The sequence below is a fragment of the Molossus molossus genome, unplaced genomic scaffold (assembly GCF_014108415.1).
Source record: "Molossus molossus isolate mMolMol1 unplaced genomic scaffold, mMolMol1.p scaffold_m16_p_1, whole genome shotgun sequence".
Lineage (NCBI taxonomy): Eukaryota > Metazoa > Chordata > Mammalia > Chiroptera > Molossidae > Molossus > Molossus molossus.
In genome coordinates, this window is record NW_023425344.1 from 19,628,900 (window position 1) to 19,643,507 (window position 14,608).

At 35.1% G+C, this 14,608-nt stretch overlaps 1 non-coding gene across 1 annotated transcript; it reads left to right on the forward strand.

Annotated features, from left to right (window-relative positions):
- Positions 1 to 248: 248 nt before the first annotated feature.
- Positions 249 to 355, forward strand: LOC118621475. Its single transcript, XR_004957701.1, has one exon. It is a non-coding gene; the product is annotated as a U6 spliceosomal RNA (small nuclear RNA).
- Positions 356 to 14,608: the final 14,253 nt, after the last annotated feature.

Below are 14,608 nucleotides of genomic sequence, written 5' to 3' on the forward strand. Positions count from 1 at the left end.
AAACTGAGACCACATGATCAAAACTGAAACTATTCAGACAGCTAATCTTCCTCCTACCAAGTATAGGTGTGTTCAGAAATCTCAGGAAACTATTGTTATTACTGTTATTTTTTAAATTCCAGGAAATACTACCAATAATAATGCTGGCAACAGAATAAAATATGGACTTCTCTCTGTCCTTAGATTCTCTTTTGCAAACCAAACAGATAGTAAATTTTCTCATGAGTGAGATTAGGAGAGGAGAATTAGTACTTGCTTTGGCAGCACATATACGAAAATTAAAATGATACGGAGAGGATTAGCATGGCCCTTGCACAAGGATGACGAACAAATTCATGAAGCATTCCATATTTTTACAAAGAAACAACCCCCAAATGAAAGAAAAGGAGGAAACTTCAGAAAAATAGCTAAATGAAATGGAGGCAAGCAATTGATCAGATATAGAGGTCAAAGTAATGGTTATAAGGATGCTCAAGGAACTTACTGAGAATTTCAAGAAACTTAGTGAAATCTATAGCAGCATGAAACAAGAAATAGAAAACATAAGTAAGAATCAGATAGAAATTAAGAATAACAATCTGACATCAAGAACAAACTGGAAGGATTCAAATATAGAATGAATGAGGCAGAAGACTGAATAAGTGATTTGGCAGACAATGTAAAAAAAAAAGCACCCAATTAAAGCAGCAAAAAGAAAAATAATTAAAATGCAAGATAGTTTAAGGGAACCTTGGGACAATATGAAATATAATAATATCCACATCAGAGGGTACCAGAAGGAGAAGAAAGTGAGCACGAATAGAGAACCTGTTTAAAGAAATAATGGCAGAAAACCTCCCTAGCATAGTGAAGGGAAGTCACACAAGTTCAGGAAGCACAGAAAATTCCAATCAAGATGAACACAAATAGACCCACTCCAAGGCTCATTATAATCAAAATGACAAACATCAAAGACAAAGAAAGAATCTTAAAGGCAGCAAGAGAGAAACAGAGAGTTACATACAACAGAGGACCCATTAGAATGTCAGCTGATCTCTCAGCAGAAACACTTTGGCCTAGAAGGAGGTGGCATGAAGTATTCAAAGTAATGAAAATCAAGGACTTAAACGAAAGACTACTCTATCCAGCAAGGCTATCATTTAAAATTGAAGGTGAAACCAAGAGTTTCTCAGACAAAAAAAAAAGTCAAGTCTAAAAGTTATATAACCACCAAACCAGCATTGCAGTAAATGTTAAAAAGCATGTTTTAAACAGAAGGAGTCTAGAGAGAGAGGAACATAGTTATAAAAGAAAAAATGGCAGTAAATAAGTATCTATCAATAATAACCTTAAATGTAAATGGACAAAATGCTTGCATTGAAAGACATAGGATAGCTGAATGGATAAGAAAACATGACCCATATATATGCTGTCTGCGAGACCTACCTCAGACCACAAGTCTCACACAGACTGAAAGTAGCGAGATGGAAAAAACATATTCCAAGCAAATGGAACTGTAAAAAAGACTAGAGTAGAAATACTCATATTTGATAAAAATATACTTCAAAATAAAGACTGTAGCAAGAGACAAAGAAGGGCATTACATAATACTAAAAGGATGAATACAACAAGAGTATATAACTCTTGTTACTATATATGCAGCCAATACAGGAGCACTTACATATATACAAAAACTCTTCATGGACTTTAAGGGTGAGATTGATAACAATAAAGTCATACCAGGGGACTTTAACACCCCACTAACATCACTGGATAGATCTTCTAGACAAAAACTTAACAAGGAAACAGAGACACTAAAAGATGCACTAGAACAGATGGATTTAATTGATATCTATAGGACATTTTACCCCAAAGTTGCAGAACATACATTCTTCTCAGACATTTATATACACAGGACATTTTCAAAGATAGACTACATGTTAGGACACAAACTATGTCTCTATAAGTTCAAGGAGATTGAAATCTTATCAAGCATCTTCTCAGATCACAATAGCATGGAACTAGAAATCAATTACAGTAAAAACACTCAAAATCTTTAAAACATATGGTGGCTAAATAACATGTTACTAAACAATGAATGAGTTACCAATGAGATCAAGGAAGAAATAAAAAAAACTTCCTGGAAATTAATGAAAATGAACACATAGCAAAACAAAACCTATGGGACACAGTGAAAGCAGTCCTGGGAGGGAAGTTTATAGCATTACAGGCCTACCTCAAGAAACAAGAAAAACTTTGAATAAATTCCTAAGCCTACAACTTGAAGAATTAGAAAGAGAACAAAAAGAAAAACCCAGACTAAGTAGAAGGAAGGAAATAATAAAAGTATGAGTGGAAATAAAAGACATAGAGACTAAAAAACAAGACAAAGATCAATGAAACCAAGAGCTGGTTCTTTGAAAAGATAAACAAGATTGATCAGTCTTCAGCCATACTCACCAAGGAACAAAGAGAGAAGACCCAAATAATTAAAATCAGAAACTAAAGAGGTGAAATAACAGCTGACATTACAGAAATACAAAGGATTGTAAATATATACTATGCCAACAAATTGGACAACCCAGGTGAAATGGACAAAGTCCTAGAATCATATAGTCTTCCAAAACTCAACAAGGAAGAGTCAGAAAACCAGTAACAACTAAAGAAATTGAAGCAATAATTAATAAACTCTCAGCAAATAAAAGCCTAGCTCTGGACAGCTTCACAGGAGAGTTTATAACATTCAAAGAACTAACACCTAGTCTCCTAAATTCATTCCAAAAAATTCAATAGGAAGGAAGAATTCCAAGCTTTTTTCTTTTTTATATAAAGCCAGCATAATCCTAATTCCAAAGCCATATGAAGAAACTACAAAGAAAGAAAACTACAGGCCAATATCCCTGATGAACATAGATGCCAAAATCCTGAACAAAATACTAGCAAATCAAATCCAGCAATATTTTTAAAAAGGTTATTCATCATGACCAAATGGGATTTATCCCAGGGATGCAAAGCTGGTACAATATTCACAAAACAGTAAATGTGATACACAACATAAACAAAATGAAAGATAAGAGATGCGGAAAAAGCATTTGACAAAATCTAGCACCATTTTTTATAAAAACTCAGCAAAGTGGGAATAGAAGGATCATACCCAACATAATAAAGGCCATATATGACAGACCTACAGCCAACATCATGCTCGATGGGCAAAAACTAAAATACTTTCCCTTAAGGACAGGAACAAGACAGAGATGTTTGCTTTCATTACTCTTATTAAACATAGTACTAGAAGTCTTAGCCACAGCAATCAGACAAGAAGAAAAATAAAAGGCATCCAAATTAGAAAGGAGGATGTGAAACTGTCATTATTTGCAGGTGACATGATATTGTACATAGAAAACGCTAAAGACTCCACCAAAAAACTAGCAGATTTAATAAACAAATTCAGCAAATTAGCAGGATAAAAAATTGATGGCATTTTTATTTTTTATTTATCCTCACCCAAGGACATTTTCCCACTTTTTGTTCAGATAGAGTGAGAGGGAGAGAGAGAGAAACATCGATGTAAAGAGACACATCAAGTCGTTGCCACCAGTGTGACCCAACCAGAGCCAGGGACAAACTGCAACCGAGGTACATGTCCTTAGTGGGAACTGAACCTGGGTCTCCCTGGACCATGGGCCGATGCTCTAACTGCTGAGCCAAACCAGCCAGGGCTCTATGGCATTTTTATACACCACTAATGAACACTCAGAAAGAGAAACTACAAAAACAATCTCATTTACAACTGCAACAAAAAAATTAAGATACCTGTGGATAAATTTAACCAAAGAGGTAAAACACCTGTTCTCAGAAAACTATAGGACATTAAAAAAGAAACAGAAGGAGCTATAAAACAGTGGAAGCATATACCATGATTGTGTATTGGAAGAATTAACATTGTTAAAATGTCCATACTACCCAAAGCAATCTATAGATTCAATGCAACCCCTATTAAAATGCCAATGGCATATTTCAAAAATCTAGAAAAAATACTCCAAAATTTATATGTAACCAAAAAAGAATGCAAATAACCATAGAAATCTTGAAAAAGAAGAACAAAGTTGGAAGGATCACAATTCTGGATATCAGGTTATACTACAAAGCCATTGTAATCAAAACAGCCTGGTACAGGCACAAGAACAAGTGAATAGATCAATGGAACAGAACAGAGAACCCAGAAATCAACCCAAGATAGTGTGCTTAATTAATATTCGACAAATGAGGCAAGAGCATACAATGGAGTAAATATAGTCTCTTCGATAAATGGTTTTGGAAAAATCGTACAGGTACATGCAAGAAAAATAAAACTAGCCCTGGCCGGTTTGGCTTAGTGGTTGGAGCGTTGGCCTGTGGACCAGAGAGTCCCAAGTTTGGTTCCCACTAGGGGCATGTACCAAAAAAAAAAAAAAAAAAAGGAAAATGAAACTAGACCACCAACTTACACCATACACAAGGATAATCTCAAAATGGATAAAAGACTTAACAAGGTAAATGGTGAAACCATAAAAGCCATAGAAGGAATTGGAGGCAGCAAAATGTCAGACATCACATGTAGCAGCATTTTCACCTATACATCACATAGGGCAAGAGAAACAAAGGAAAAAAATTATAAATGGGGCTTTATCAAACTAAAAAGCTTCTGCACAGCTGAAGAAACCAGCATCATCAAAATGAAAAGGGAACAACTGTATAGGAGGCCATATTTGCTAATAATACATTGGATAAAGGGTTAATTTCTAAAATATATAGAGTACTCATACAACTCAACAAAAGAAAGACAAGCCATCCAATTAAAAAAATGGACAGAGGACCTAAATAGATACTTCTCTAAACAGGACATACAAATGGCCAGGAGACATATGAAAAAATGCTCAACATCTCTACTCATCAGACAGATGCAAATTAAAACAACTATGAGGTATCACTTCACACCTGCCAGAATGGCTGCCATCAACAAATCATCAAACAAGTGCTCTAGTACACTGCTGGTGGGAATCCAAACTGGTGCAGCCACTATGGAAAACAATATGCTATTTCCTTAAAAGATTAAACATGGAACTACCATTTGACTCTGTCATCCCAGTTCTAGGAATATATCCTAAGGAGCCTGAAACACCAATCAGAAAGAATATATGCACCCCCATGTTCATAGCAGCACTATTTACAATTGCTAAGATCTGGAAACAACCCATGTGTCCATTAGTAGATGAGTGGATAAAAAAGCTCTGGTACTTCTACACGATGGAATACTATGCAGTTGTAAAAAAGAAGGATCTCTTACCCTTTGAGACAATATGGAGGTACCTGGGGAGTATTATGCTAAGCAAAATAAGCCAATCAGAGAAAGACAAGTATCACATGATCTCATTTATTTGTGAAATATAATGAACAAAATAAGCTGATGAACAAAATAGATCCAGAGACATGGAGTAGGAACAGACTGACAAACCTCAAGGGAAGGAGGATGGGGGAAAGGAGAGAGAGAAACTGAAGAATTTATATGCACGTATGCATAACCAGTGGACACTGACAGTGCAGTGAAGGTGGGATGGAGGAGTGGGGAGGAGGATGTCAATGGGGGAAAATAGGATGGACATCTGTAATACTTCCAACAATAAAAAAAAAAGAAGACTTAACAAGTGTGACTCAGCACCATCAACTCTCTCTCTTTCTCTCTGATACATCTGCTAGAAGAACGTACGTACTCTCAGCATCACCCTCCTTAAAGCTTTCCTGGGGCTGCATCCCATGGAGAAGTCATGTAAGTTGCCAGCCATGCTTGAAACTAGGTGGGTAAGTTCAATTTTGTGGTGTAGTCTGAACAGCTCATATGGCTAACAGACTGAAAGACAATTTTTACAGCTTAGGCTTTATCAGTATTCTTGGTGTTCTTATGATCTCCATCTGTCTGATCCCTGTTTTTCTTAATTGATTCCAATTGAGCAGGAAAAAGATGCTACTTATTGTTGCCTTCTCAAGTTGCAACAATAGCTCACATTTACTGATGTTTCATTTATTTGAATTTTATAAATTTATATTGTTCATAAACTCCACTGAATTATGATTTGCTGTTTCACAAATAATTATTTACCTCTATAGCAAAGTTATAGGTTTTATTATATCTATAATAGCTCTAGTAATTTTTTGTTTGTTTATAAAATAATTATATTTTCCAAAACAAAATAAAAACAGTGAGAATAGTAGCTTGTTTTACAAATTTTCATATATTTTTTTTACAAAAGAGTTTGCCAGAAAACAACTGGATTCTTATGTCTATTCCTCATAAAATCAATTGTGACATGTTCTTTGGTTAAAGTACATGAAGAAAATTTGGCCATAAGTAAATATGTAATTGACAGTGGAGGAGTGTTTAAATAGTATTTTCAGATAATTGTGGATATTCTTCTTTAATATTGCACCAAAATTTTACAGTGGTAGGTAACTTTTTATTACTTAAATGCAATTGAACATTAATAAAATATCTAATGATAATTGTAGATACAAAACTTAAGTGACAACATGTGCCAAGAAATACAGAGAAAAAACTCTCAAATAACATCTAATTTTATAGGAAGATTCAAAAGCAAAAAGTGTGAATTGCCTTTGTATGTGTTTTAATTATGTCCACCTCCAGGAAATCACAGTACTACCGGATTTTTAGTGAAAAGTGTTCCAAGTTTTTCAAGCGTTGAATATTACTGGAGATTTTCCAGTTTTTCCTTATTTTCCTAGAACAGCTTAACATTATTACCTTGGTAATAATTTAGTCATATAGACAAAGTGTCTTCCACATAATATTTTAGAGGCAGAATTTATCTGAGTAGCAACCAAGTTTTAAAGGATCTTCAATTTATCTTTGTTTAATACATTGATAAGTGAATCATCATGATATGGACTGATTTCCTTTACCTATACCCACTAATTAGGGTATGTATTCTGACTTTTCACAGTTCTCACCCTTACATTATATATATATATATTACATTTTATTTCGGATTTAAATTGAACTTCACTAGCATCACCCTCAAAAATTAAGAGAAAATTAGAGAAAGAAGGAGTTTCAGATTCCCTTGACTCTCTCTTGTATTTTTTGTCCTTCAAATATAAAGTGATACATTATCTGTAGGCCAAGTGCTTTGAGTTCATTTCCCATTTATGAAAATCCAAGCATGCAAATATCCCTGTGCTCTCAGAAATGCGAGCTCAATTTAAGCTGTGTCACTGAGGAACAAAGGCAATTAAATTAGCCTTCCCTGGTCTCCTCAATGCCTTTCTCCTGACCATGCCACTTGACTGATAATTTGTCAAAAATCATGTCAAGAGAGCTCAAGATCAAACTGAAATGGTACTCACCGTTGTAAGATTCACTTCACCTCTGGAAGGAAAAGTCAGACTGACTTTCTTTATTTGCTTTTCACTCTGATGGAAACTTTCCTTAGGAGCCCTGATCTCTTAATTGACACTGTTGTCTCCTCATCCCCACCTTGAACTTTTATTTCCACTTCAGGTGTCATTGCTGTGACCTTTTCTGTGGAGCATAGTGGCTAGAACAAATAAATGTGCCCAATAACACCTCGGTTTACTTTTGCTGATGGTTATCCTTGCCCATCTTAAATTTTAAACCTAGAAAGGATTTTAGAACATGATGAACATGCAACTATTTAGTGAATAATGCAGAGGCAGTGACTACCCTAAATGGGAAAGTTACTTAATTAGAATTTGGAAATAGTATTTAAGTTATCTAATTAATGGAGTAACAAGAGGAGTAATGTAATTGTAAAATTCAAAGCTCTAATCATGTACAATCTTAAAATTCTATTCTGAGTGCTTGGCACATAGAAAGGTTAGTATTCCAGGTTCTGTATAGACTATTATAGCTGACCCATACTAAAATGCTTCACACTCTCTTCATTTGTTGATTGACTTACCAACACTTTTCTGATGGTTGATTTTTTATTTTTCCTACATATTTGATGAAATAGATTTATTCCATTTCCCAGTATTCTGAGAGTACTTGCTTATCTTCTCTGATATTTAGGAAACAATGATAAAATATGGCAAATATAATAAGACCCACAAAGACATACCCTTCACTGCAAAACTAGGCAAATTCATAAAGATTAAATATGCATAGTGGCGTTATTCTGGTGGATTTGTGCATGAGAAACTGGTCATTTTTATTATATGCAATTTTATGTATTTTTTAAAAGAATAATAGAAGCAATTTCCCTTGAATAATAATGAAAAACCCTCATTAGTACTGAGAATACATATTCATACAATGCAAAAAAATATGAATAAAATTCTAAGCATTGCTTTGAGTTGGATCAAGGAATGCTGAAATACTTAACTGTCACTATTTTTCAACCTTTTTCAGCCCACTTGTGTAAAATAATAGGAAAGAAATGTCAACTTAGAGACACTGTCCATCAGTCTATGGCAGAGTTCAAGCATCCAGTAAATGTATTAGAGCTCCCCGGGGAATCTCTTGGGGCAGTGACACTTTATCTTTTTGCACTTGTGCTAAAGGCAAAATGTTAATGAAATTCATGCAGGTATACATATATTCCTTACAAAGATCTAAGTGATTTGGGGAAAGATGAAGCCGAAAGAGTAACAGGTATTTAATGATCCATCTCCACAGAATCACACCACCATAGTGACCTCTCCTCTCGTTCTTGCTCAAAGGGGCTGTTCCTAGTGATGCCAGTAACAGCTCACCGTTCTGATAATGGTGCATAGTTGGAGGAGGAGGAACATAGCACAATTCTTCTGCTCTGTCTTCTTGAGAGGTCATTCTTTCAAGCAGTAACTTCAGCAATTCACTTCAATTTGGAGGAAATGAGTTCTTCTAACTTGATTACTGCATTCACAGAAATGCCTTTACCTTGTCAATAGGAAAGGTCCACTTGGGATTTAGTCAATGTCTAAAGGAGGTTTTGCAGTCACAGGACATTCTTACCTTTCATAGAGCTTCTCTCCCACCTCTCTTTTCCCAGGCAATCTCCAGGCTCTCTCTTAGAGTTGTATTGTTTGAAAACCACTGTCTTTAACAATGGTATTAGGATTGTGATCTAAAACTTGACTGTAACCATGTCATAGTGCTAAGGTTAGTGGTAATGCCACCTCAGTGACAAAAGGAACACCAACTGAATTAAAGTGTTCTCTTGTTATAGGAAAAAAACACACACACACACACACAAAAAAACCTCTACAACTTCAAGGAGAGTGAGCAACAATGACTCTCACGCGCAGAGAACAGCAGGGAGTTCTCCTACACATACAGGTGGAAAGAATCCTTTCTTGGTCATACCGGGATGGATGGATTTCTCTTAAGAGGTGATTTGGGTCTCTTTGCTGTAGGCTTTTTGGTTCTTAATAGGAATAAAAATGCTTCCCTGGGAAACCTGGGAACCATTAGATAAAGGATATCTGAATGGCCTGGGGTGCAAATATGACACATTTCCTAATATGTCAGAACAGAATCAGAATTCGACATTCACCTCCAAATGGCACTCATTCAGAAACCCACATTTTAATCAACTTGGCTATTTCCATGTCTATTTTTATATTTCTTGCCTGTCACCCTAACTTAAAGTCATTGTGACAAGAGTGCTATTTTAGGTTTCCATTACTACTCCCTCTCTATGCCTTTGTATTTTTTGTCTTTTTAATTTTTATTATAATCCCAGCTGTACATGAGAATAATAGATATATGAGTATGCGTTATATACATTGGAATTCAGGAAATGCTGGCTGTTTCTTATAAATATATAAGTCATATTGTTCCGATAATTAATTGTGACCTCACACTACAATAGTAGCTTATCTGAGTCTAGATCAAAAGTCAGTATTCTAGAGGAATGGGATATCTTGGTAGAGTGACATAGATACTTTAGGTATTCAATGTAGTTGATAGTGATGGAAATAGTAGTGAATGGTAATATATTATACTTCCTAAAAGGGAGTAGATATTACCTACTTAAATTTTAGATTTTTTACATAATAATAAATGATATACAACTATTATCTACTTAAGGATGGAAGAGTCCTCCCCACACAACTCCCTTTATAAAGAAATTTTAATTGTAAGTTACGGAGAGTTATCTAAGCACTGGGAGTTCTAGTCCTTACTGAAAAATACCTTCCCATAATTTTTACCACTCTAATTCCAAAACAATTTGACTTTTAAATTGCATTGTCAAGAGGGTAAATTTCTGCACATATATTAAGCTATTGTTGCATTAAATTCAATAACCATTCTTTTAAAATGAATAGTTTACTAGACTTGTACCAACTCTCTAATTTTCAAAAAAAAATGTATATAGGTAAAGTTCTCATTTTTATTTATGGGGTTTTAGAAGAAATAATTGCTGACTTATAAGACTCACAATAGCTATGATTCAGATTTATAGTGCATGTGTATATCTTTCAGGATGCAGAACTCTTGCACAGCGTGATATGCACTTTAGGCATGCATCAAAAAGAATTTCCAAATTGTATATTGGCATGTGGAAGGGGAGGGTGGATTATCAGAAATATTGAGGTATTAATTATTCAGTTTTACTGCCATGCATTATGAATAATGTATCTGACATTCAACAGTAGAACAGCGGTTCCCACCAGCATGCAACACTCTATAAACTTATATAGAGATACCAGGGCATTAGTAATGTCAGTAATTGGTCCTGGATCTTAGTATGGAGACTTCATTTTTATCAGGATTAGCAGGACAGGCCTATGTTTGCATGTACCTCTGGTAGATACCACCTAACAGGTGACGTAAGATAGAAAAAAGTCAGATATGGCAAAGCGAATGAATTCTACTGGGAAAGAGAGCTTAGAAAAGTTTTAAACTGTGATCTGTGGCAAACAAAGTAGAGAAAATAACTTTCTTTTCTTTTGGCTTTTACTCTCTTTTAGTTTCTTTTTAATTTTTTGAAATGCTCCTTTTACCAGTAAATGTTTGCCAGCTTTTACGTAGCATCAGGAAATCAGATTTCCGTAGCTACCAGCTCATATTCTGAGGCAATTTAGAGTTTATTCCAAATGTAAGCTCTGGGATCCAGGAAAAAGTTACTTTTCTAATCATTTCTTTAACCTAAAAAAAGGTGAAAATGACATATAAATGAATAGATTGATATGAGGATTCAATTAGATAATATTTGAGAACAAAGTGCTGATTAAGATTATTATTGTTGTTATTGTTACATACGATGTACCTTAGTTTCTTCTACATGGCATGCCAGGTACTATAAGAACTCCTGAAGATAAATATTTCTTGAAAATAAGAAAAAAGGCATAATTTGGGGTTAACAACAAACTCAATAAAATTAAATAAGAGAGAATTCAGATTTATTAAAGGCCTATGAGTATATGGTGCAATGAGCTATTTTTTTAGCCTTGGCAAGTTGAGAGGGACATCATAAGACAGACGTTAAGGAGAAAGTTCTATGGTGGCATAGAGCAGTTTATGACTATTTCCCAAAAACTCAAATCTGGAAACATTAAAGACAGGAGGGAAATATGGACACCAAGAACCAAACAAGCAAACAAACAATAACAATAAAATACAAGTAACCAAGCAACAACACAATGAGGGCAAAGGTTTTTCACTGCCTTGGATAATGATGGCCTTGTTCCTTTAGAATAACACCTCACAACCATAGCCTAGGCCATCTGTGCTGGTGCCCTTAGGTGGTATCAGAGTTTTGAAAATGCCTGGAGGAATTAAGAAAAACAGGTATGAATCAAATTCCCCTTGGGCATCATTGTTTTAATCCTGATGTTAAGATTTTTTTTAATGCACTGACAGAAAATAAGAATGATTAAACTGGCTAAGATTCTCTCTCTCTCTCTCTCTCTCTCACACACACACACACACACACACACACACAGATTCTGACCCTGAAGCTGTACTCAACCCATATTAACAGACAATATCTGATAACCCGAAGGAAATTTGAACCCACAGGCCAAAAACTAGATGTCTGAGGAGGACAAACAACCTAAAAGTAGTTGACTGACAAATAGTTGAAGCAGAATTATTGCAACAGGCAAACATTAAAAAAAAATACAGAATAATATTAGCAATAAAAATAAGTAACTTAAAGTATTATATATTAAAAACAATGGTTAAATAAAAACAAAACAGCCCTGGCCAGGTGGTTCAGTTTGTTGGAACATAGTCCCAGGCACCAGACTGTTGTGAGTTCAATTCCTGCTCAGGGCACTTTCCGAGGTTGTGGGTTTGATCCCTGGCCAGGAGCATGTATGGGAGGCAACTGATTGATGTTTATCTCTCTGTCTCTTCTTCTTCTCTCTAAACATATCGTTGGATGAGGATTTGAGAAAAAAATAGATTGAGCTCATAATAGTAGGGATTGAATAAAGGAGAAATGAATAGATTTGAATATAAGATTGAAGAACTCCTAGATGACTTAAGAAAAGGATAGAACTGGAAAATATATAAGGAAGCCCAAGACATACAAAAACAAACTGTAAATTTAATAGGATTTTTCTGGACCAGTCTTATACAACTAAGACATAACACAAAACCCTAGTAATAAAAACAGTACATTTGGTTGAAGAAAAAATAAATAAATGGAATTGACTTAGAGCCTGACTATATATATGGGGACATAAAATGCCACAGATATGTTACTGCAGTTCAGAAGGGCAAGAGCAGGTTGTTCAATCTATAAAAATTGGCTCACAATATAAAGACAATTGAAGCTCTATCTTTATGCACCACCAGTTAGCTCTTAGATCAGCTACCTAAAAGTAAAAGGTAAAACCATCAAGTTAGTGCAAAATATTTCTGCCCTAGGAAGAAAGGATACTTATGTAAAACTTCTTACCAACAGGCTTTTTAAAAGGACTCATTGAATTATATCATAAGTAACTCTGTCAATGAAGAGCACTAACGACAATATTATTAGGATGCCAGAATGGGAGACAATATTTGCATATCCAAGATTGGCAACAGATGAATAACCACCACCCTCAGGAAAACAAGAGGTCCTGTAAATCAACAAGAAATATACAGCAATTCCACCAGACAAACCAGTGAAGGTTATAAACTGTAATTTACAGAAGCGAAAAATTAAAGTGCTAATAAGCATATGAAGAGATCCACAAAATCACTAGAAATCAGAAACATGTAAATGTAAGTAGCAATGAGATATTTGGCTTATGCCTATTTCTCTGGCAAAACTTTAAAAGCTGGACAGCTCTTAGTATGTACATGGGTAGAATACAGCAACTCTTAAGCACTAGTGGTGGCACTACTCTAGACTGTGGAATCTATTCTGTATGGCAATCTGTCAGGACATGGTCAAAATACTGCTGTGCCTACATTTTCTCTTAGCAATTCTGCTCCCAGGAAAACTTAATGGAGAATATTTTACACAGGTCCAAGGTGGGCATTTCCTGAGCTGTGGTGAAAAAATTACAGGCAATCTGGGTACACATCACGTGGAAAGCAGATGGAGAAATGTAATGGATGTACATCACATAGCAGTTAGAAGCAAGAAATAAACACACACACGAGAGCATGCATGGCTGGCTCTTATACACAGCTCTGAGTGAAAACCAAACCAAACTATACCAGGACACACACAGCTCAATATCTCCCACCTAAATTCAAAATACTTGCATATAATCAATATATATTTTAAAAGAACACAAACAAAATCCATAATAAACATTGGAATTGTCATCTGTAGGGAGGAATGGAAGAAAAATGTTTAGGGAATAAAGGAAGAAATAAGTGAAGGAAGGAGGGAGGCAGGAGGGAGTCGGGAAGAAAGGAGAGAAGGTCGAAGGAAGGAAGGACTAACAGAGGGGAGTGGAGGGAAAAGTCAAAGAGTAGAGGGGAGTTCAGTGGGCCCATGACGATAAGCTACCATGAGTAGTATGACCAATTCAACTCCCTCAATTTGAGGTTTTTTAAAAAGGGACCAATAATTTGGAGGAAAACATTTTTTCTTCAATGAAATATGCATACACACACACAAATATATGTCCTTGCTTCATAGGGACACATCTGAGAGTTATATACAGGTAAACAAAGTAATAAGAAGAAAAAGATGGAATCGTCCATTTTCTTCCTGAAATCCGTGACTCAAAAACTTGGATGTAATGTGTATGACATCTAACAACACAGTGTCTGACGAGTAGTGTATGTTCAATAAAACATTCATTAATTAAGTCATTTAAGCCATCATTGGTTTAAAAGCAAAGGAAAAAGTAGTTATTTCTGCTTTTGAAAAAATTGTAGTAACAAGGAGTGGATTATATTCCCACTGGAAACAACTAAAAATATAGACACTGAATATCAGGAAGCAAATAATGTTTGTTTCAAGATGTTTTTTATTTCGCTTTTGATTTCTTCTTTGACCCATTGGCTGTTCAAGAGTGTTTTATTTCCACATACTTAAGAATTGTCCAGTTTTTTCCCATTATTGATGGGTTCGTGGGTGCAGACATATGTCAAATCTTATAAAATTGTACCTTTAAGTGTGTATAGGATACCTCCATAAAACTGTGTTGTTGCTGTTTTTTAATAAATGTAGTAAGCATA